Source organism: Schistocerca americana, chromosome X (assembly GCF_021461395.2).
Source record: "Schistocerca americana isolate TAMUIC-IGC-003095 chromosome X, iqSchAmer2.1, whole genome shotgun sequence".
Lineage (NCBI taxonomy): Eukaryota > Metazoa > Arthropoda > Insecta > Orthoptera > Acrididae > Schistocerca > Schistocerca americana.
In genome coordinates, this window is record NC_060130.1 from 927,773,470 (window position 1) to 927,798,475 (window position 25,006).

Below are 25,006 nucleotides of genomic sequence, written 5' to 3' on the forward strand. Positions count from 1 at the left end.
TGTATTATTTTTTAGTTACACTATTCCTACTACAGCTAGTGCCGCTGTTGGTACTCCTGTTGCTGGAAATACCACTACAGTTATTGTTGAATTAATAACTGCTTCCAAACAAATGTTGAAGACAATATAGGCTAAAGAACATTTATAAATGTGTGAGGGCTTCTGAAGCCCCGCTTATGCATTCAAGGTGTATGGGTAAACGTATTGAATTATACAAAAAATTTAAAAAGGTATCTCGTTCAGACTTGATAGGAGGAATGTCATAGTGTTAGTGAAAGAGTACTGGAAAGCAGTTTGAAATCAAACAAAAAATTACAGATTTTTTTTTTTTTAAATAAAGACATACAAGGGCCTCTGAGGCCCTGTATATGCATCCTAGGGTTAATGGCACGCAGTTTGTTCTGCGTATTGAGACTGTGTCATTCTGTCTCCTAAGGCCGAAAAATCTGGCGACGTAAAAACGAACCAGGTCAGTTATTGGAATGCCGATCTCCATAAGCGGTTTCCGTGTTCTCTGTTTGGCCAGCATGTCAGCAAGTTCGTTGCCTGGGATTCCGACGTGTCCTGGGGTCCACACAAACATCACTGAACGACCGAACCGTTCCAGGGCATAGATGGTCTCCTGAATGGTCGCTGCCAAAGTATGACGAGGGTAGCACTGGTCGATAGCTTGTAGGCTGCTCAAGGAGTCAGTACACAGAAGAAACGACTGGTCAGGGCATGAACTGATGTGCTCAAGAGCACGAGATATAGCCACCAGCTCTGCAGTGAAAACACTGCAGCCATCGGGCAAGGGATGCTGTTCAATATGTCCTCCATGGACATACGCGAAGCCGACGTGACCATCAGCCATCGAGCCGTCGGTGTAAATCACTTCGTGGCCTCGGTACATGTCAAGAATAGAGATGACGTGACAGCGCAGAGCCGCGGGGTGAACTGAGTCCTTTGGACCATGTGAAAGGTCCGGGAGAAGCAGCGGCCCAGAGGTACACCATGGAGGTGTACGCGATTGGACCTCGGGTGTAGGTGGTAAAGTCAATGACTCCAGTTCAGATAGAAGGGCTCGGACGCAAACTGCAATTGTAAGCCCTGACCTTTTGGCCCAGGTTTCCTGACTATGAAAGATGTAACATTATTAAATAAAAATGAGAGCAGAAAACGAACGTGATCCTCACATCAGTAAGAGCTATAGAGAAGGTCGCAATTTAAGTAAAGATTGGTTTCTAAAGCAGTTAAAAATGGGACAAAAGTTAAAAGATCATGGCTAGGTTACAGTGAGAGCAAAAACGCTTTATATTGTATTCCCTGCAGATTATCTTGTCACTCAGGCTCAGATTCTGAGTCAAAACCTTTCTTAGCTCAGATGGAAGGGAGTGTTAATTGGAAAAAGCTTAGTGAAAAATTGCCTGCCCATGAAAAGTCACCAGACCATACAGATTGTTTTTGCTCTTGGAAGGCTCTAGAGTCTTCTTTCGGAAGCGGAGGCATTGATAGAGAGCTGCAAGACCAGATAAAAGAAGAGGAATCTCACTGCAGAGCAGTGTTGCACTGTATTATTGATTCTGTCGTTTTTCTAGCAAATCATGGAAGTCCGTATAGATGAATAAAAGAAGTTTGTGATTTTGGTGATCCACAGAGTGGGAAATTTCTAAATACCGTTGATCTTATATCACACTATAGTGTCCCCTTCGTCTGTATATTGAATGCCACAAGAAAGGGCACATTAGCTAGTTTTCCAAACATATACAAGATGAGTTCCTTGACCTGATTGTCGACAAAATAAGACAAGACATAATTAAAGATATTTTAGATGCTACATACTTTTCATTGATGTTTGACTGCACTCCAGATATCAGCCACAATGAGCAGATGACTCAAGTACTTCACTATGTCAAGGCAAATGACTCAGAGGTTGTGGAAAGTTTTGTCGACTTTTTTATAGTTACAGACAAAACTGGGGAAGATCTTAGTCAAAAAATACTGAAAAAAATAGAGCAAGATTGGTTGAACATTAAATACTGCAGAAGTCAGTCTTATGACAATGGGGCAAACATGGCTGGAAAGTAAAAAGGTGTCCAGTCAAGAATACTGAAGAAGAATAACATGGCTTATTTCGTACCATCTGCTGCTCACTCTTTAAATTTAATAGAAGCACATGCAGCAGACACATCTCCTGAAGCCCAAACGTTTTTTGTAGTTGTCCACCATTTATATCTATTCTTTGTGGGTTCCACATCAAGATGAGAAATCTTACAAAAACATATACCCACAATATTAAAACCCCAGAGCCAGACTAGGTGGTCTGCAGGTGTAGAGGCAGTTGAAGCAGTTTATAAGCATTTTCACAAAGTTGTAAAGGTTCTGGAAGAAATTGAAACTTATACATTCTCAACACCAGAAACAAACACAGAGGCAAATTCTATTTTTAAAAATATGAGAAAACTCAAATTTATTGCAATATTGAAAAAATATATCAAGTTAATCAGTTTCTGCAAAGAGAAGACCTTACAACTGATAAAGCTGTGTACCTCTGAAGCTATTTCTGAGGCCAAAGTGCTAGCAGAAGATAATGAGGTATCAACGGTATCCTAAGAAAAAACGATCAGAAGAAAGAAAAAAATAACCGATGAGCTTTGTGAGGATGAAGTATCCAAACATTCACAGGAAGATTTGTTCAGGACGTCCCTGTTAGAAATAACTGACAGAGTGACAATGGAGCTGAGTACCCAGTTTACTGCACTGCAGAACATTAGCGCAAAATTTAGTTTTCTGTGTGGTGTCCAAATTTAAGGAATTGAAGTGGAGGACTTACAGGCCAAAGCAGCAGAACTGTCTGATATCTACGCAGACGATCTAAACAAGGAAGAATTTTTTTTTTTTTTTAATTGAAATTTTCAAACACCATGCCCTGGTAATAGAGAGAGACTTGCAAAATGCCACTGCATCATCCACATTAAGTTTGATTTATAAAAATAAATTGGTACAGGGTTATCCCAACATTACTACAGCCTTAAGTCCGCCCCCGGTAGCTGCATGGCCAGCGTGACGGATTGTCAATCCTCTGGGCCCGGGTTCGATTCCCGACTGGGTCGGGGAATTTTCTCCGCCCAGGGACTGGGTGCTGTGCTGTCATCATCATATCATTCTCATCGACTGCAGGTCGCCGAAGTGGCGTCAAATCGAAAGACCGGCACCCAGCGAATCGTCTGCCCGGCGTGGGGGATCTAGCCATACGATTAAAAAAAATACAGCCTTAAGAATATACCTTATCATACTAGTTTCTGTTTCTTCTGGAGAAAGAAATTTCAGCAAGCTGAAGCTAATTAAAAATCATTTGAGGAGCGGGAATGCTCAACAAAGATTAACTAATCTCAGTATAATCTCCATAGAACACAAACGAACTGCTTCCATAAACTATCATCATATCATAAACGTTTTTGCAACCAAAAAAGCAAAGCGAAGTTTTAAATTATTGTATGAGATTCATGGTATATTCTTGTATACTTTAAAATTGTTTGTTTGTTTTCTTTGAAATTGATTCATTTAATAAAATAAGTTAATGTTGTCAGATGCTGACATTTATTTCGAAATGTATTACGCAAATTACTCTCAAAAATTGTTGAGTCTTAAGAGTGAGGGTGAAAGACAGAGCGGCAAATTTAAGCTTGCCCCCCCCCCTTCGTAAAACTCCTAGATCCGGCCCCTACACAATAGCACATGTGATCAAACTTGTCGAATTTTTTACGGCCTTGGCTCTTCAGGCAGTGTCTATTGGGACGACTGGGTCTTGGTTTCGACGTCATACGCTCATACTCACGTTTCATCCGTTATAACCTTTAGAAGTTATGGATCGTTGTCGACTTAATTCAGCAATTACTGAGAGATGTCTACGCAACGTCGTTTTTAGTTGAAATTCAACAGTTTTGGAACAAACTTTGCTGTTACACGTTTCATGACCGAAACATCGGAAAAAAATTGCATAGCGTGAGACAAAGGATATGCCGATGGCGATTTTTCAGAACCATTTTCGTTACTTCTTCCACAGAGTCGTCAGTAACTGATATGCTAGTGTCCAGGGCGGTCGTCGTCTTCAATGTCTTCTCGATCCTCTTTGAAACGTTTATACCACTCGTCCACTCTTGTTTTACTCCTAGTACATTCGTCAAAAGCCGCTGTAAACATTTCGAATGCGGTGCTGCACTTTATTCCATTTTTCAGGCAAAATTTACAGCAAATTCTTTGATCCATCTTTTTCGTAAGTAAAAATTCGCCGAGGACTCGAAAACACGTATAATAGTTTCGACTGTCAAAAAAAAACTAAATATTCAAAACACATGAAAATGCAAGCATAGATCAGGAACAAGTGTAGTAACATGAAGTTTTGAAAATCGGACGTATAAAGCTCGGGAAATTAGAAAATTCATGTTCCTTTTTGATTACACCTTGTATGTAAATCATGACCGTGTCACATATTTCAGGTAAAAATAGAAGCTATCTACTGTCTCAATTATTTACTCTATTGATAAATGTATTAATAGAGTTAACATTACTTAGTAACGATGGTTCTTTGTAGCAATTGGCTTCTTTATTATTTAGAGTGAGTACACCTGTCACATTTACACAATGACTGAAAAAATCGTAGCACCAAAAAATAATTACTGTAAAGTAATGAAAAATTGGGAACACATTAGGCTAGGTAACATGTTTAAGCGATAAACATGGCAAGTTCATAAGTTAATGTAAGCGTGAGATAAGTTATTGCAAATGTGAACTGCTGGTACATTAATAACCAGTGTAACCGCTAGGATGTTGAGTGCAAGCATGCAAACGTGCATGCATTGTGTTGCACAGATGCCGGATGTCAGTTTGTAGGATGAAGTACTGTGCCAGTTGCACTTGATCGGTCAATGCAGGGGCGGTTAATGCTGTTTGTGGATGACGCGGGAGTTGTCGCCCGATGATGCCCCATATGTGAGCGAACAGGCCAAGGCAACATGTCGAGATTCTGTAGACCACGCTGGGTTATAACAGCGGTTTGTGGGCGGGCTTTATCGCCCTGGAACGCCGTTGATGAATGGCAGCACGACAGGTCGAATCACCAGACTGACGTACAAATTTGCAGTCAGAGTGCGTGGGATAGCCACGAGAGTGCTCCTGCTGTAATATGAAATTGCACTCCAGACCATAACTCCAGAATGTAGGTCTAGTGTGTCCTGCACGCACACAGATTGGTTGCGGGCCCTCGACTGGCCACCTCCTAACCAACACATACCCATCACTGGCACCGAGGCAGAATCAGCTTTCATCAGAAAACACAACAGACCTCCGCACTGCCCTCCAATGAGCTCTCGCTTGACACAACTGAAGTCGCAAATGGCGGTTGTTTGGTGTCGCTGGGATGGGCGCCTGGCTCATAGTGACGCTACTACCGCCACTGTTATGCGAATCGCGTTAAATTTGAATAGACATCATCTTCCAGATGAAGAGACACAGCTACCAACTACCATTTGTCACACAATTTCTTCTTGGTGTCGCGATTTTTTCCCTGTCAGCGTGTTTTTCACAAACAGATAGAGATTACTCTTATCTACTTGTGTAGATATTGTTTTATACTTGCAGCACTGTGCACAATCTGTGCATGCACAGATCATAGGTGAACTTTATTGTGAAACTTGAAAACAATACGTAAATTGAGTTTCTGATGTGTAATCGAAATTATGTGAGGCATGAGAGGATGGAGATAACAACAAAGAAGAAAAAGAAGAAGAAGGGCCTTTAGGCAGGTATCCACCCTGATGTGATGGTGTACTACGAATTCATGGTGCATAGTTTATTTGAAGGACATTAAACTTGCATAGCTGCACAAAAGTAAAGGATGACATTCGCTCTATGCATACAAAATGTGCCACAAAGAACACCAAAACTTCAGGTGCATTTGTAATGGAACATATCTTGTTCATTTTTTTATCTTTTCCAACACAACTGATGGTGGCAGCTAATAGCACAAAAACTGCTGCATAAATTAAGGGATAAATTTCCACAGTGAATCATCAGATTCCCATCACCAAGTACAACTCTGATAAAATTATATATAATCCATAACATAATGAATGTCACCTGTATAATGCATATTTCCATGATGCTGCTATCCATCAAGTTGATTATAATGTACAAACTTAGGAGTTGTCTTGATGATACCAATATGTGAGAGAAAACTGCACATTACTCAAAAAGATGGAGCACTTCTTGCACATATACACAAATCTATTTTTTCAAGTCCAGTGAGTTCGTGATTACGACCTCGAGTGCTGGCATTCAATATGATTGTGGGAAAATATTTCTGTTTCTTCCCCTGCACATATCAGCTAAACACACCTTATAGTATTAATACTGTAAATGATTCCAATGCTTCACCTTTCACTTTAGTTAGTATGATTAGCCACTGAAAACTGACTGATTTTGGACTAAGACATAATATCTGCACTGTGCATTACAGGTATGGGCTATGCCATGTACCTGATGTGACATTGGTGGCATTAGATTACCAAAATATGCCATACTCAGTGTTAACATGTCCCAAGCAAAAAATATACAATATTTTATATCCACATTAAATAATACAGTCAGTCATGTCTCACGAACAGTTTCAATTTAGCTCATTCATTCTCTGTGATGTTCAAAAGCTGGGCATTTCTGAAGACCACTGAGCGACGTGGTTTACTAGTAAGACATTGGAATTGTATTCAAAAGGACTAGTTCAAATCCCCATCTGGCCATCAAGATTAAGTTTTTGTGTGGTTCCCCAAACCACTTAAGGGAAATTCCAGGATGGTTGCTTTGAAATGCACATGGTGAATTCCCTTCCCCAGTCTGGACTTGTGCTCCATTTCCATTGACATCTTCATCTGTGGGACATTAAACACTAAACATCCTTTCTTTCTTTTTCCTTTGCAGCCAGCTTAACAAATCAGACCATAATTCTCTTGCAAGTGTGGATGGTGGAACAGTCTTCCTGAAATTAGATACTAATGGGTAATGAAAACCATACCATCACTGTAGATTGTATGACACACACTATGATATGAAGATACTGATGCATAAAGTACTGTCAATACAATGAAAAATGTTAAATCCTCTGGATATCATCTGCTCACAAAAGATCACTCTGCACAAGTGTAGATACATAATGTGGATTAAACCAGCATCTCCAAACTCTACCCACACAGTGTGAACCAGACTACCTTCATTTCCAGTGTTCATTAGATATCACAAAAATCTGATGATGTGTATGATCCTCAGAAACACTGTCTTTCAAAGAAGCTTTTTATGTAAACAATCTGGCTTCCTTCCATCGTGACTAGCACCACATGACCTAGGGAAACGTGTGCAACCTGATATACAGGCAGCAGTTAGATGTGGGCTGTTGCAAGATGCTTCATGCATAAGAAGTAAAACTAGCATCAAGCATATCTCAAGGAACTGTGATTTATCTGTGAAGCTGTTACTATTCATGATATGTATAAATGAGGTGGCATATAAAATCAGTGGTGCTCTGATCAGTTCTCAAGTATTACTTGTCAACATAAAACCCATTCAAAATTGGATTAGCAGGAGAAGAAATGTATGATGTGTTCAGGGGTATCTTCAGTCAGTAGAAAGGCTCAATATTCTGAGAGTAGGCACTCATATCAAATCAAGTAAAATATTTCATCCCAAATAAATTTACTGAGTGACAGTGGTTAAATGAAGTTAGACACATATGGGTTTGAATGGAAGAAATAATGTTGTATGGTTTATGGAGCAGTAAAGCAATAAGTTTTCAAGATACAAAGGAATTAAGACATGCAGCAGCTAATGGGCACTGATTTACATCAATGGGGAAAGTTGAAAATTTGTGCTGAAATGGTATTCAAACACAGGTCTCCTACTTACTAGGCAGATGCTCTGACCACTGAGTTATGCAAACACATTGATCATTGCCACTGCATGAACTACCCTTGCACACCTCCCGTCACACCCAAATTCTCAATTTAACCGCTCACTACTGATGTAGTGCTGTGCCCATTACCCTCATTACTTGCAGCACTTCACCGATTACCATAAGAGTTCAGGGGTGGTGTGCATCTGCACTTGAAAGGATCATTAGCTAGTCTCACTTTAATTACATATGCGATGTCTGTTCATTTCTGTGGGTGTGGTCTGTAATTCAACTACATTCACAGTGTCACCAGACATCCAAAAAATACCAGAAATGTTCTATTTTAATGTTCTGTCTGATGTACAGGTTTGAATTTAAGAGAAAAATTACAGGCAATTTTATCACCACCACCACCACCACCACCACTACCACAACTGTTGTTCTTAGTATTTTTGGAATCCTTGAAAAAAAATTTTTAATTGTAAAAAACTACAACGGTGATATATACCAATTTTGACATATTAGAACATTGTGGGATACACACAGTTACCAGCAGTAATGTAGGTCCAGTCCACAAACATTGTGACAAAGCAAGGCTCATAGTGGAATAGTAACAAAAGTTGAAGTCTCCTTGAAATGTCATTTTGCTGATCATTACTCATAATTCTGAGACATCTCATTCTTTAACATACATGCTAAATTGTTGAAGACAATGTTTAAAGCAGGTAACAACAAACATGAAGCACAATGTCAAATTTCTCCAGCAATGACATATGTTCCTATAGTGCGTATAGATACCTTTTAAGTGGATGGTTTATCAGAGTATTATTCTTTTCAGTTCAAGATTATTTAGTATAAATCTGGGCCATATCACTGACCTTCACTCCCCATGTAACATATAATTCCCTTAAGACTTCAAATGCTGGTGGTTCACACATATGAGCAGCAGCAGGAATATTAACTGAGACTTCTTTTACTTGGACTTCCAGTGGTGCTCAAACAGCAGAATCATCCATCTAGAATCTGGGAGCTCACAAGTAGTTGTTATTGCCCCCCTCCATTATTGACTGTGGGATACCTATCCACTTTGCTTCAGTCATACAGTAAGCTGTACAACTATGCTGAACCTCTACTTATCGTGCACCAAGAAGGGCTCCCAACAGTCCTAGCTACACTGCCTTTGATGTGTGATCATTGTTATTTGCAAGTACAGATAAACAAGGTTGCACTGATTTTCATTTTTTAAATTTTTGATAAAAAAATTAGCTACACAAAGATTAAAATTGGTTATGTTTAGTCTACAAACTCCACAAAATGATTGTGTGAGAGGATCTCGTACTATGTTTTTACACGATTTCTTTTTACACAGTGTACTTATCCCATATACAAGAATCTGTAGTCAGTTATAGTAACTGGATAGAAATAACCACATCTTGACAACAAAAAACTGATTACATGTGGATAACAACAAATTCACTTCTCACTGGAACAGACCTTTCAACAAGTTTGTGGGACCTAGCAAGTGTAATGCTAGTCACTCAACTGAATGTCTGATTAAACCAATGGCTGATAAAAGGACTTCTATTATAACTTACTTTCAGCTTGATCACATTAAATCCACAGTTTTAAAAAACAGGCAAGATTATAACATGCAGCTACCCCCACAAAAGCAAAACTGACACTTGCAAAATTTCTCCAGAACTGGCGTTACGAGTTGACAAAGTGGATCAAGCAGCGAACTGCTAAAGTTTCTATTACTGACATAAAAGTTAACTGCACTGAATACCCTTGCTCTTAAGGGTATTTGCGCACCACCATAATCACCTGTTCCCTTCAAGTGTTAGCCTGCAGCGTCTTGGTGAAAGTCTCTAAAATTTCAGGTCATAAAATTATGTAGGCAACTCATGGGATCATTTGTAATTTTTTTTAGGGTTAACTGTCTCAATTTTTAAATTGGCTTAAATATACATTCCTTTTCGTCAAAGGAGCCTGGGTCACTTAAGAACAAGTCCACCACACAACAGACTTAGATTTTTCGATGAACTGCAGGTAGTTCTCCTGGAGTTCCATGATCTGCTGACCAAGCTACTGTTTCACCCTTTCCAGCCACCACCCAACTTGTCACTGTAGTGCAATTACCTAACTGCTAACTCCGGAACTACACTATGTGATCAAATGTATCCGGACACCCCCAGAAACATACGTTTGTCATATTAGGAGCATTGTGCTGCCACCTACTGACAAGTACTACAAATCAGCGACCTCAGTAGTTATTAGACACTGTGAGAGCAGAATGGGGCACTCCACGGAACCCACGGACTTCAAACGTGGTCACTTAACTGGGTGTCACTTGTGTCATACGTCTGTACACAACATTTCCACACTCTTAAACATCCCCAGGTCCACTGTTTCTGATGTGACAGTGAAGTGGAAACGTGAAGGAACACGTACAGCACAAGAGCGTACAGGCCGACCTCGTCTGTTGACTGACAGAGACCACCAACAGTAGAAGAGGGTCGTAATGTGTAATAGGCAGACACCTATCCAGGCCATCACACAGGAATTCCAAACTGCATCAGGATCCACTGCAAGTACTACGACAGTTAGGTGGGAGGTAAGAAAACTTGGATTTCATGGTTGAGTGGCTGCTCATAAGCCACACATCACACCGGTAAATGCCAAACAACGTCTTGCTTGGTGTAAGGAGTGTAAACATTGGATGATTGAACAATTGAAAAATGTTGTGTGGAGTGACGAATCACAGTACACAATGTGGCGATCCGAAGGCAGGGTGTGGGTATGGCAAATGCCCACTGAACGTCTTCTGCCAGCGTGTGTAGTGCCAAAAGTAAAATTCGGAGGTGGTCTCTTATGGTGTGGTTGTGTTTTACATGGAAGGGGCTTGCACCCCTTGTTGTTTTGTGTGACACTATTACAGCACAGGCCTACACTGATGTTTTAAGTACCTTCTTGCTTCCCACTGTCGAAGAGCAATTCGGGGATGGTGATTGCATCTTTCAACACGAGCAGGCACCTGTTCATAATACACAGCCTGTGGCGGAGTGGTTACACGACAATAACAACCGTGTAATGGACTGGCCTGCACAGAGTCCTGACCTGAATCCCATAGAACACCTTTGGGATGTTTTGGAACGCCGAATTCATGCCAGGCCTCACCGACCGACATCGATGTCTCTCCTCAGTGCAGCACTATGTAAAGAATGGGCTGGCATTCCCCAAGAAGCCTTCCAGCACCTAACTGAACGTATGCCTACGAGCGTGGGAGCTGTTATCAAGGCTAAGGTAGAGCCAACACCACACTGAATTCCAGCACTACTGATGGTGGGTGCGACAAACTTTTAAGTCATTTTCAGCCAGGAGTCTGGATACTTTTAATCACATAGTGTACTTGTGCCTGGCTGCCTATTCTCTCATGGTCTCGACTTCATGGACTCCAAAATTATAGCTAGACACCAGAATGCACCCCGTGTTAGTATATCATGTTGCCATACGTCAATCTGTACCTTATATTTGTGTGTCTATTACCTAATTAATCTTACCATTCTATTACTTCACACCATTCTCTGATGAGCACAGAATGGCAATCATTCCCCTCCTCCAGAATACTGGGCTCCCCAACTAACAGAGTTCATCAGAGGTCATTGCTATTGTCCATTCGCTACCCGCTTCAGCTTCTAAAATTTACCAGTTCTGTATGAAAATGGCCAACACCAAAAGCCAGCAATTTACACCATCATTAAAATTTATTTTGTTCAACCAACATTATTATTGCATCATATCTATGCAGCAGACGTGATGCTTGGATGTGATTTGTGGCTCTGGAATTGCAAGACACGTTTTTTGTGTCAAGGCAAAGAACGAAGAAATTGCATTGTGTTCTATTATCAGGTATACAATGTCTACAAGGGCTTTATTGTTTTCTTTCTTGCAGAGGTGATAGTCTCTATGGCTCCCAGAAAGTTCTTCCCCATTTTAATTCAGTATTTCAATTCCAAAGTTGGAAGTTTATATACGACACTGAAGCCTAATATTGTGTGCAGCCCCCGCAAGCACACAGAAGTGATGCAGGACAATGTGGCATGGACTCGACTAATGTCTGAAGTAGTGTTGGAGGGAATTGACACCATGAATCCTGCAGGACTGTCTATAAATCCATTAAGAGTACGAGGGGTGGAGACCTCTTCTGAACAGCACATTGCAAGGCATCCCAAATACGCTCAAAAATGTTCATGTCTGGGGAATTTGGTGGCCAGCAGAAGTGTTGAAACTCAGAAGTGTGTTCCTGGAGCCACTCTGTAGTAATTCTGGACATTGAGGGAGGGGGGGTTTGCATTGTGCTGCTGGAATTGCCCAAGTCTGTTGGGATGCACAAAGGACATGAATGGATTTAGGTGATCAGCCAGGATGCTTACGTATGTGTCGCCTGTCAGAGTCGTATCTAGTAAGACGTATAAGGGGACCCATATCACTCCTGCTTCACACGCCATACACCATTACAGAGTCTCCAGCAGCTTGAACAGCCCCCTGCTGACATGTAGGGTCCAAGGATTTATGAGGTTGTCTCTATACCCGTACATGTCCATCGGCTCGACACAATTTGAAACTAGACTCGTCTGACCAGGAAACATGTTTCCAATCATCAACAGCCCAATGTCGGTGCCGACGGGCCCAGGCAAGGCGTAAAGCTTTGTGTTGTGTAGTCATCCAGGGCACACGAGTGGGCCTTCGGCTCCAAAAGCCCATATCGATGATGCTTCATTGAGTGGTTCACACACTGACACTCGTCGATGGTCCAGCACTGAAATCTGCAGCAACTTGTGTAAGGGTTGCACTTCTGTCACACTGAATGATTCTCTTCAATCATCGTTGGTCCCGTTCATGCAGGGTCTTTTTCCGGCAGCAGCAATGTCATTGATTTGATGTTTTACCAGATTCCTGATATTCACGGTACACTCGTGAAATGGTCATAGAGGAAAATCCCCACTTCATCGCTACCTTGGCGATGCTGTGTCCCATCGCTCGTGTGCTGACTGTAACGCCACGTTCAAACTCTCTAAAATCTTGATAACCTGCCATTGCAGCAGCAGTAACTGATCTAACAACTGCACCATACACTTGTTGTCTCATATAGGCATCGCCGACCGCAGCAGCATATTCTGCCTGTTTACATATCTCTGTATTTGAATGCGCACACCTATACCAGTTTCTCTGGCGCTTCAGTGTAGATCAGCTGAGGACAAAAGAATCATAATGATACTAGTCTTGACAGATATGCTGGAGTGTCTTGATATTTCTTTAAAAAAGTGTTATCAAACAACTTCGTGCAAGAACACATTTAATGAATTAAATGCCTCTGTCAACATTAATCTAGTAGGTGTTGGTTGCCTAGAATATATCCTCCAAATGGTATTCAGAATGAGTCAGATAGTTTAAATACTGATTTGAGATGTACTCTTCGAACGTTTCATGACCACTTTTTGATAGAGACAGTAAGCGCAGAGAACTAAAAGACTACAGTCATTTTGTAACTATACTGAGAACAACTTCTTTTAACATAAAACATATTTATTCTGTTAACACTGTTTGGTATCACATACTTACTGAAGATAGTAAAAGAAAACTCCGTTGCTGGAATGACTTTTATACTGAATAGGGTGTGTTCCCTTTTAAGAAATAGATGTCGAGTTCTTATTTCTACAAATACAAAGATAATATTGTTTTCTTCTAGAGAGGATTGGTCCTGAAGGACATAGCTAATTTTTTGAAGACGATGTCTCAGTGTATGATTGTCTGGATTATTTAGTCCTGGAGCGCATCATTTTCAGATTAAAAATATTCTGAACTGATAAATTTAAATTTAAAAGTGTGTATACATATGTTCTGAGCTGTCTACAATTTCTGACTAAGAACAGTATTATGACTATTGGTGTCGGTGTTGGGACCCATCCTAGCTTTTTTAAAAAAAATTTTGTAACAAGATCTAACATCCTTTTGAAATGTAAATGGTAATGATAAATGGACTAGATGTATCAGCAACAATAAGCACAAACATTTGACCCCAAACTGTGGAAACAGATTACCTTTCTGCTATTTCAGTATGTAATGCAAATCTTGAATGTGTGGTGGTTTCACATTACTTTCTTGCTATTTCAGTGTATAATGGAGATGATAATGGTGAATGTGAGATTGTGTCGTTAATATCAGCGCAGTGGACAAATGAAGTACATGATGAAAATATCGACTTAGTGAACAGCAATATACACCGAAGCGCCAAAGAAATTGGTACAGGCATCCATATTCAAATACAGAGAAATGTAAACAGGCAGAATACAGCACTGTGATCTGCACCACCTATATAAGACAATAAGTTTCTGGCGCAGTTGTTAGATCAGTAACTGCTCTAAAATGTCAGGTTATCAAGATTTAAGTGAGTTTGAACGTGGAATTATAGTTAGTGCACAAGCAATGGGACACAGCATCTCCGAGGTAGCGGTGAAGAGGGGATTTTCCTGTACAACCATTTCACGAATGTACCGTGAATATAAGGAATCCAGAAAAACATCAAACTTCCGACATTGCTGTGGCTGTAAAAAGTTCCTGCATGAACGGGACCAAAGACAACTGAAGAGAGTCGTTCAATATGACAGAAGTGCAACCCTTCTGCAAATTGCTGCAGATTTCAATACTGGACCATCAACAAGTGTCAGTGTGTGAACCATTCAATGAAACATCATTGATATGGGCTTTCAGAGCCAAAGGTCTATTTGTGTACCCTTGACGACTACACGAGACAAAGCTTTATGTCTCGCCTGTGTCCATCAACAATGACATTGGATTGTTGACGACTGGAAACATGTTGCCTGGTTGGATGAGTCTCGTTTCAAACTGTATCCAGCAGATGGACGTGTATGGGTATGGAGCCAACCTCATGAATCCATGGACCCTGCATGTCAGCAGGGGTCTGTTCAAGCTGGTGGAGGCTCTGTAATGGTGCAGGACATGTGCAGTTGGAGCGATATGGGACCTCTGATACATCTAGATATGACTTTGACAGGTGACATGTACAGTACGTAAGCATCCTGTCTGATACCTGCATCCATTCATGTCCACTGTGCATTATGATGGACTTGGGCAATTCCAGCAGGACAATGCGACACCCCACACATGCAGAATTGCTACAGAGTGGCTCCAGGAACACTCTTCTGAGTTCAAACACTTTCACTGGCCACCAAACTCCCCAGACATGATCACTGAGCATATCTGGGATTTCTTGTAACGTGCTGTTCAAAAGAGATCTCCACCCCTCGTACTCTTATGGATTTATGGACAGCCCTGCAGGATTCATGGTGTCAATTACCTCCAGCACTACTTCAGACATTAGTCGAGTCCATGCAACGTCGTGCTGTGGCTCTTCTGCATTCTCGTGGAAGTTGTACACAACATTAGGCAGATGTACCAGCTTCTTTGGCTCTTCAGTGTATTACTTAAATATAACCTCAAGAATGTAAGCTACTCACAGTTACTTCAAATGAAGGAGAGATAAGGCTAGTTCCAGAGAAAAATCTAACTAAACCTCCATAGAAATTATTAATATCTCTGTGTAAAGCATATAAAGTAGTTATGTATTAAAGCATCCAGGCAGATTAAAACTGTGTGCCAGACCGAGACTCGAACTCGGGACCCTTACCTTTCACGGGCAAGTGCTCCACCAACTGAGCTACCCAAGCACGACTCACGACCCATCCTCACAGCTTCAATTCTGCCAGTATCTCATCTCCTACCTTCCAAACTTCATTCTGGAAACATCCCACAGGCTGTGGCTAAGCCATGTCTCCGCAATATCCTTTCTTCCAGGAATGCTAGTTCTGCAAGGTTCACAGGAGAGCTTCTCTGAAGTTTGGAAGGTAGGAGACAAGGTACTGGCAGAATTGAAGCTGTGAGGACGGGTCGAAAGGCAAAGGTCCCGAGTTCGAGTCTCAGTCTGGCACACAGTTTTAATCTGGCAGGAAGTTTCATATCAGCACACACTCCGCTGCACAGTGAAAATCTCATTCTGGCATGTATTAAAGCAATTCCATATTTTAGCTTTAAACATTTGAATTCTGCTGTATCAGACTATTCTCCAGTATATCTTACATGTTGAACTTTTGTCTTGCACATTTCGTTAAGACAATCTGATAAACCTACACACTCATACCTATGCATTTCTCTGTTGTGTTTTTAATGGGAGGGCACAAGGTCTTAAAGAGAGGGAGGAAATTTTGGATTCCTTCGTGAATTGTGACTACCTTGGTTAAAGCGCACAACTAAGCCTAATGTGTAGTTTATGGGCTTCAGTCTCATTCAATACTTCTGCCCAACTCCTTTTCTGAATTTATATACTGACAAAAGTGTCTTCAACTAATCTCAGATTTATGTCACTTTTGAAACTGAAGTAAGTTTTCAGCTAGATCACTCAAATAACATACTCAATGGCTGTGAATGTGCAGGATTTCATCCACTTATCTTCTTTAATTGTTCCCAAAGGGGAAGAGAAACCTGATAATCTGACACTACTAAATACTCTTTTCGTTCTGGAAGATGTCCCAGTATGTAAAGGGAACTGTTGCATTGAGTTTCTGTTTCCTGAAATAATTTGTGTTGCAACACCTATACCAAACCTCCAATTACGCAAAATTATTTTTGGGTTACAGCTGTCTCCTCCAGATTTAGGAGAAAATCACTGAGAAGTTCTATATTATCTAAAGACATGTACTTCATTTCCCCATCCATACCCTTCATCACTTACATACACTGGCTTGTGCATAACAAATATACATTGTCCAGTCACATTAATGTGACCACTTGTCAAAAACCTGAATAACCACCTTTTGCAGTGCGGGCCACTGCAAGATGTGCAGGAAGAATGTCTGAAGTTCTGAAAGGTATTGACAGGGATGAGGAGTCATGCCGACTCCGGTGATGTGGCCAGCTGCACTAGGTTTCTCAGTTGAGGATCCATGTTGTGAACAAACTGGTTGAGGTGATCCAACAGATTCTAAACTGGGTTTTAATCTGGTGAGCTTTGTCACGAGGGGAGTACAGTAAACCCATCCCGGTGCTCTCCGAACCATGGACGTACACTGTGAGCTGTGTGATATGTTGCATTGTCCAGCTGTTATATACCATTGTGCCAAGGAAAAACAAACCATATGTTGGGGGTGGACATGGTCCCCAAGGATAGATGCATATTTATGTTGACCGACAGTGCCTTCCAGAATGTTGTGATCCACCCAAGAAATGCTCTCTAGCCTGGACCCTTCCAACAATTGTTGCAGTGTGTTTGCTTTCAGATGTTTCATGCCACAGGCCATCTGTGTGATGGAGCATAAAGTATGATTCACTGAAGAGGCCACTTGTCGGCACTCTGTGGAAGTCAAGTTGCAGTACTGGTATGCAAATTCCAGCCTTCATCGCAGATGAGCAGCAGTCAGCATGGGTACAGGAACCATATGCCTGCTATGGAGTCCGACATGCAGTAACGTTCACTGAGTGGTTATTGAGAACACACCATTGGTAGCCCTTCAGTTCATCTGGGCAGTAAATTGCTCAACAGTTGTTCATCTATTTGCATGTACACATCTCCACAGCCATCATTTACCTTTGTCATCTACGGCCCGTGGTGCACCACAGCTGCCTCAGAGCCATTTTTGGGTAGCGCCATTTTGTCATAAACAGTATACTTTAGTCTTGGCGGCATATGAACAGTTTACAAACTTAGCCATTTCAGAAATGTTTCCACCCTTTGCCTGAAATCCAATGAGTATGCCCTTTTGAACATCCGATAAATTGCTCCATTTCAAAAATCACTGCACTCTTTTCCATGTCCCCCTGATATGCTTTATGTAACCTCCACTGCTAGTGCTGCCATCTGCCGTCTATGTGTCATTACTGTATGCTAACCTCAAACACAAGCGGTGATCACATTAATGTGACTGGATCATGAAGATTTAGACTTTTTTTTCCTTTGTACATCCATAGTTGAAATGAAGGACAGTGGGACGTCAGCTGGTATGAATTTATATTAAAAATTAAGAAATTCGTCCAGCTGTGTTTAAGGCGTCGATTTTATTTTGACAACTAGTTTCAACTTTGTAACAATGTCATCTTCAGGTCCATACACTTGTTGACGTCAACTGCGTGCGGCTGATACTAGAAGTCAGTGGTGAGATATGGACGTTCTCCGTGTGGAAGGTGGTTAGTATTTGGATGCTGCTTTCTCAGTGTTGTGAATATGAGTTACGGATGTGGGGAAAATAGCTATAGCTTGTTGTTTTCAATAATTTACAACTATAAATGGCTATGATAGCTTCCTAAATGAAGTTTTCACATAAGACTAGACTGTTAGCTTACGATTCTGTTACAGCATCATTCTTTATGTCATAATCTGCCTGAAAATATTCACACATAAAATAAACTACAAAATTTTGCCACACTAACCACTGGAAAATACACTGAGGTGACAAATCATATGATACTGATATGCACATATACATATGGTGGTAGTATCGCATACATAGAGTATAAAAGGGCAGTGCATTGGCAAAATTGTCACTTGTACCCATGTGATTCATGTGAAACGTTTCTGATGTGATTACAGCCACACAACAGGAATTAACAGACACTGAATGTGGAATGGTAGTTGGAACTAGACACCTGGTAATTCCATTTCAGAAATCTTTAGGGACTACAATATTCCAAGATCCACATTGTCAAGAGTGTGCTGAAAATGTCAGTTTTCACCCCATTACCTCTCACCACGGACAACACAACAGCTGACAGCCTTCACTTAATGACAGTGAGCAACAACATTTGCACAAAGTTGTAAGTGCTAACAGACAAGCATCATGGCATGAAATAACTGCCGAAATCAATGTAGGACATACGAAGAACATATTTTTTAGGACAGTGTGGCAAAATTTGATGTTAATGGGCAATGGCAGCAGACATAGGCCCAATTTCAGTTGCTAAGAGCTGATGGTAGGGTTCGGGTGTGGTGCAGACCTAAAAAAAAAAAACACTGACCCAAGTTGTCAACAAGGTATTGTGCAAGCTGAAGGTGGCTCACTAATGGTGTTGGCAACGTTTACATGGAATGGACTGGGTCCTCTAGTCCAACTGAACTGATAATTGACAGGAAATGGTTATGTTGGGCTACTTGGAGACCATTTGCAGCCATTCATGGACTTGGGTGAATTATTTGGCCACTCAAATCACCCAACATGAACCCATCGAACACTTATGGGACATAAACGATAGGTCAGTTCGTGCATAAAACCCTGCATTAGCAACACTTACACAATTATGGATGGCTACAGAGGCAGAATAGTTTAACATTTCTGCAGGGGATTTTCAATGACTTGTTGAATTCATGCCACATTGAGTTGCTGCACTACATTGGGCAAAAGGAGTCCGACACAATACTAGGAGGTATCCCATGCCTTTTGTCACCTCAGTCTACTGTGAGCTGCACAATAATTATTCAACTTCTGCCAATCATGTGAATACTAACTCCAGTAGACAACGTAGTAGGTCACACATTAAGCAGTTCCCTGAGTAAGTGCTACAAACAAGTAACTTCTCAAAATAGCCCTTGCCTTATCCAAAAGTATTCATTCAATTTTTAAATTGATTTGATGCAGCTCTCCACGCCAGCCTGTCTTGTGCAAGCATCGTCATGCATACTGCAACCCTCATGCCTCTCTGGACCTGCTCACTGTATTCAAACCTTCATCTCCCTTCACAATTTCTACCCCCACTTCTCTCCATTGTTAAACATCTGCATCTACATGACTAATCTGCAATTCCCTTATTTTGATGCCTCAAAATGTTTCCCATTATTCAATCCATTCTTTTATTCAAGATAGGCCATAATTTTCCTTTTTCCTCCACTCAATTCAGAACCATCTTTTATTCATTCTAGCCATCTGATCTTCTGCATTCTTCTTTCGTTCCACACTTGTCTGGACTACTTATCAGACAATTCCATACAAAGCTACACTCCAGACAAATACCTTCAGATAAACACTTTCTAACACTTCAATTGATATTAATTTTTTAACAACCTTATCTTTTTCAGAAATGCTTTTCTTTCCATTGCCAGTCTGCAGTTTAAGTTCTCTCTACATCCACAACTAGCAGCAATTATTTTGCTAGCCAAATATTAAAACTCATCTACTACTTCTAGTGTCTCACAGCCTACTCTAATTCCCTCAGCATCATCTGACTTAACTTGACTACATTCCAGTACCTTTGTTTTACTGCTGTTGTTGCTGCTGCTGTTCATAACATAATGTCTTTTCAAGACACTATCCATCCCGTCCACCTGCTCTTCGAAACTCTTGCTGTCGGTGTCAGATTGAACAACACTGTGCATGGGCTACAACCCAGTCTCTCTCCCTTATCAGCCAATGCTTTCCTTTCATGTCCTTCAACTATTATAATGAAGTATTGTTTCTGAACAAGCTGCAGATAATCTTTCTCACCCTGTATTTCATCCTTGCTATCCTCACAATTTGAAAGCATGTCTTTCAGTCATTTCACTTGTATTGAACAATTACATAACATACAAGTAATCATCTGCACTAATTCATTTATTTATATGCCTACTTCAAAAATATGGTACCACGGAGTGCACTTTCAGTTATAACAATTCTCTCTATTTCCATACTCGCGAAACAATAAGGTTTTTCTTACTGTTTGTGACCCAAAATAATTAATATAATTCTTATACGCATTAATGAACTAGGAATTTTTATGTTAAATTTGTTATTTGAAATGATTTCTTATACTTCATTTTCACCTCCTGCTGAAACTGCAAAACACTGCTTTCTTTATTAAATGAATACACAACACTGCACATTCTGCATGATGATCTTGGGCTATATTGTTAAATACACACACAGCAACACATGCATATCAGACACACACACTTTGATGGGATGTGTAATGTAACACACTTCAGAGAGGGATAATATCTAATACACTTAATGTTTTCTTTGGTTAAAAGACATCTTCCCTAATTTTAACAGCCTGTGGATGTAGCGCAAATAGAACTCTTTAGGTGGCAGTTAGTCAAGCAGATAGATGATGCCACGGTCTTCCGAGTGCTGGAAGTAAAAATCAGCAGTTAACACTGTGATTCCTTCCCCCTATTGATAGCCAGGTAGACTGCACAAGAAAGGGTTTCTCCTTTGTCCTACCATCCGCCCCTGGTAGCTGAGTGGTCAGCGTGACAGAATGTCAATCCTAAGGGCCCAGGTTCGATTCCCGGCTGGGTTGGAGATTTTCTCCGCTCAGGGACTGGGTGTTGTGTTGTCCTTATCATCATCATTTCATCCCCATCGATGCGCAAGTCGCCGAAGTGGCGTCAAATCGAAATACTTGCACCTGGCGAACGGTCTACCCGTGCTATTTGAGACATGATAAACACAACACAACAAAAAGCTGCATTACAAGAGAATAAATGCAACATTCAGAACAGTAACACTTGTGGTAAATCTGCATCTGATTTTGAATTTTGATGCTAGGAGACTGTAGTTACTAATTTACAAGCTTCTGTGACAAGCCAGAGGGGTCAGATTGCCGCCGCCCCCTCCCCTCCCCCTCCCGCCCACCTTTGCAAGCACATAATCTACGCAACACCTACAGAATCTTAGGGACTTAACCTAATCTTCGAAAAGACGTACCACCATCAACAGAAGGTTTAACTGAGGACACAATCACGATCTGTAGTGATGGTAAAATTTATGGTCCTACCTCTCCTACCTTAACAGTGAAATACTGGACATGAATGTTTCTTTTACAAGTAGTAGTCAGGTATAGTGAGACTGGTCAGAGCAAGGTCCAAAACATACATACTCCTATTGACTGTGTAGTAGAGGACATAATAGGGTCAGGCAACTACCATCAAAACCATGGAGTGTTCTTTTAATTATCAATGATTCGGAGTGAAGTGGTGGTGCAGTGTCTTGCTGAATATGCAGGTCCGCGAGGGGTGCAACAGGCAAACACTCAGTCCCTGTACTGCACAGACATCACACATACCAAGAAACCCAATTCATCCTACAAACTTCCACATACAAAGAAATCGGCAAAGCACTAACATCTTGCTGTTGGATGTGGCCCATCACTCCATGAATTTTTCGATGCACTTTTACTGTCATTTGCTCATGCTATTATGACAAAATTCTTCTCCATGCATCAGCATGTTGGTGGTCTTGCATCCAGTAAATGTGTGGGATGATCTCTGTATCCCACACTGCAAAAGTACTTCTGGATGCTGCGACTACTCCCATTCTGCTACTGTATAACACTGTGTTCCAATCCAAACTAAACTGATTCCAATCAGCTAAACATCAGTTGTTTACAGTACCAGTGGCAATTTTATCTGAAATGAAGTACTCACAATAAATCCTTGAAAACACTGTTCACTAGAGCACCTGCACAAGTCTGGGGACAATGCAACTTGTACCTGGCAAAGAAAGTTTGTCATCAAATGCACAGACACATTTGGTCACATACATCTTGCACACCACTGCTGACATCACAGTCATACCTTTACTTTAAATACACCATCAGCTGAGGCAACAGAAGTACTCCTGTGCCAATATGGAAGCTATAAAGAAAACAATTTCCAGTACTCATACATCATCTCTACAAATGATTTCTAATGATTATAATGATATGATATTCAATGCACTTTCTTCTGCATGGCACATATTTAGTCTATCATAAACCTGACCAGCTTCTTCACTTTTAGTTAAATCTTTCTTTACCGGTTAATAACCCACACTTCGAGCAGTGAAAGGATATTTTTTGCAACCATACAAACCTGCAATATCAGAATAAAAAGTACATTCTACAAATTACATTTAAAGATCAATTTATACGTGGGCATCCTTATATCGTGAAAAAGTTGAAATGTCACACTGTAAGCTGTTATTATTGCCACCAAGACTAATTATAAAATTTAATAAATTATGAGCCAAAGAACGGAATTTTTTTTCCACTTTGAAACTGCTACAGAGTAACTGATAATGTGTACAATTTCGACAAGGTTACAAACTTTCACATTCAAAGGTAAATCCTTGGGGAGGGGTGGCAGGAGAGTGGAGGGAGGAGGAAGGATGTGACGAGATGGTTGGTTGGTTGGACACACCAACAATAAACTAAGAACTACTATGTGTTTGGAGGATCCAATTAAATCTGATAATGTTGGCTTATTAAATTTTGTATTACAAAGTTCTTACACTGAAGAAGACTACACTACAGTTCCTCCAATTGATCAATTCTATATTGTTCTAAAAAGAACTGCAACTCTTTTAGTAGCAGTTAATCATGGATGTCTGTAGTACCACATAGTGGTTCATGGAGAGGAAAGGAAAATATACCTGTGTGCACTACATACAATGCTGTTGCAGTATTTTAAGGCCCCTGAAATTTGCCAGTTACAATTATAAATAACTTGGAAAAAATTCTGTAAGCATTACACCATTTTGTGCTAAGTGCACTATATTTACAAAGGTGTTGTTCAATGACTTTACTTGTGTTTTTTACTGAGACAGATAACTGGTACAAAAACAACATAGAAAAACAATAATCAACAGCCACAATGACAGTGCTACTTTCCTAACCAATTATACATAAATTTAAATTTGTTATCTTGTTCAAACAATGGGCATATGGACACCGTTTGCAGAGGTAAGAAACTAAAAAACTATTGCAATTGCATATCAGCAAAATGAACATGAAAACACATTGGAAAGGAAATGTCAGTAATAACAAACTGTTGTTTAGGAATTAATGCTTTATTAAATACAACACAATTATTTATACATATTTTTCAACTTTGCTAGTTTGAAAAGCTTGCCATTCTTTTTATTTTTTTCTTCCCCATAACAAGATGATTACAAAGCCATGTCTTTTCTCCACTAGCAAGACATTAATTTCTTCATGTTGCTCCATCTTACTTGTATCCTGTCACCATCTTCCTGTCACTTCTCTCACTACATACCAAGTCACACCTGAAACTGAACAAGAGCAAATTTAAAAAAATCAAGACGTCATTGTGAGGTCATCAGATTTCAAAAAAATATATGAAAGCACCACCCTATCACTCTTCCCCAGCTCTCTCTCTCTCTCTCTCTCTCTCTCTCTCTCTCTCTCTCTTGTTTTGAGGAAAAAATGAAACATGTTTTCATTTTTGCACATTAATGCATAAGAGATGTCCTAAAACCAAAAGCTGTGTAAATCTGAAGAAATTTTATACAAACTGGAATAATAAGCTTGTCACACAAGCAGCCCAATACTTGACAAAACAAATCTTTTTTTTTTCCAATTATGGATTATATTTGCACCAAGTGTCCACACATGGTGTTGAAGATCAAATGGCATGATGCCAAATATATAACAATTTCAACTGCAGCAGTTTAAGACAGTCATATAAAGTAAGTACGAGAACATAAATGTCTGACTACAGTGTCATTGGGAACATTTATAATGAAACTATTACAGTCAAACTCTCTGCACTGCAATATAATGGTCTGGGCTATAATTATTACAGTCTGCAAATGAACTACCACAATTACATTGGTGCAAGAAAAGAAAATGAAATGAAATGATCGTGTGGCATTGATGGCCGGGAGGCTCCGTCTGGGGAAGTTTGGCCGCCGAGTTGCAAGTCTTATTCAGTCGGTGCCACACGGGCGACTTGCACGCCGGTGATGATGATGATGATTAAAATGATGACAACACAACACCCAATCCATGAGCAGACAAAATCTCCAACCTGGCTGGAAATCGAGCCTGGGTCCACTGCATGTTAGGCAAACACATTACCATTCAGCTAAGCAGGCAAAAGAGCGGACGAAATCTGTACTCTCAAATGCTATACCTACCATGAAATAAACATATGCAGTGATAATAACTATTCTCTCCTTGGTAACACAGAAAAATGATGTAGCTAAAGTCCCGAAAGGCATTTGCGGACTGCATTCTGTGTGTCAAGAATGCAAAGTCATTTCCACA

At 40.4% G+C, this 25,006-nt stretch overlaps 1 protein-coding gene across 8 annotated transcripts in view; it reads right to left on the minus strand.

Moving 5' to 3' along the window:
* LOC124554711 (regulator of G-protein signaling 7) overlaps nucleotides 1–25,006 on the minus strand; it is a 268,534-nt gene that overhangs the window by 175,864 nt on the left and 67,664 nt on the right. For 5 of the 8 annotated variants that reach the window (XR_006968415.1, XR_006968416.1, XR_006968418.1 and 2 more), the window contains one exon: nucleotides 23,769–24,009. The exons of 2 other annotated variants lie outside the window; for them this stretch is intronic. The gene's annotated coding sequence lies outside the window, so the exon portion shown is untranslated. Of the gene's footprint in view, nucleotides 1–23,768; nucleotides 24,010–25,006 lie in introns of those variants that run through there. One more of the 8 variants, XR_006968417.1, reaches the window with a different exon arrangement.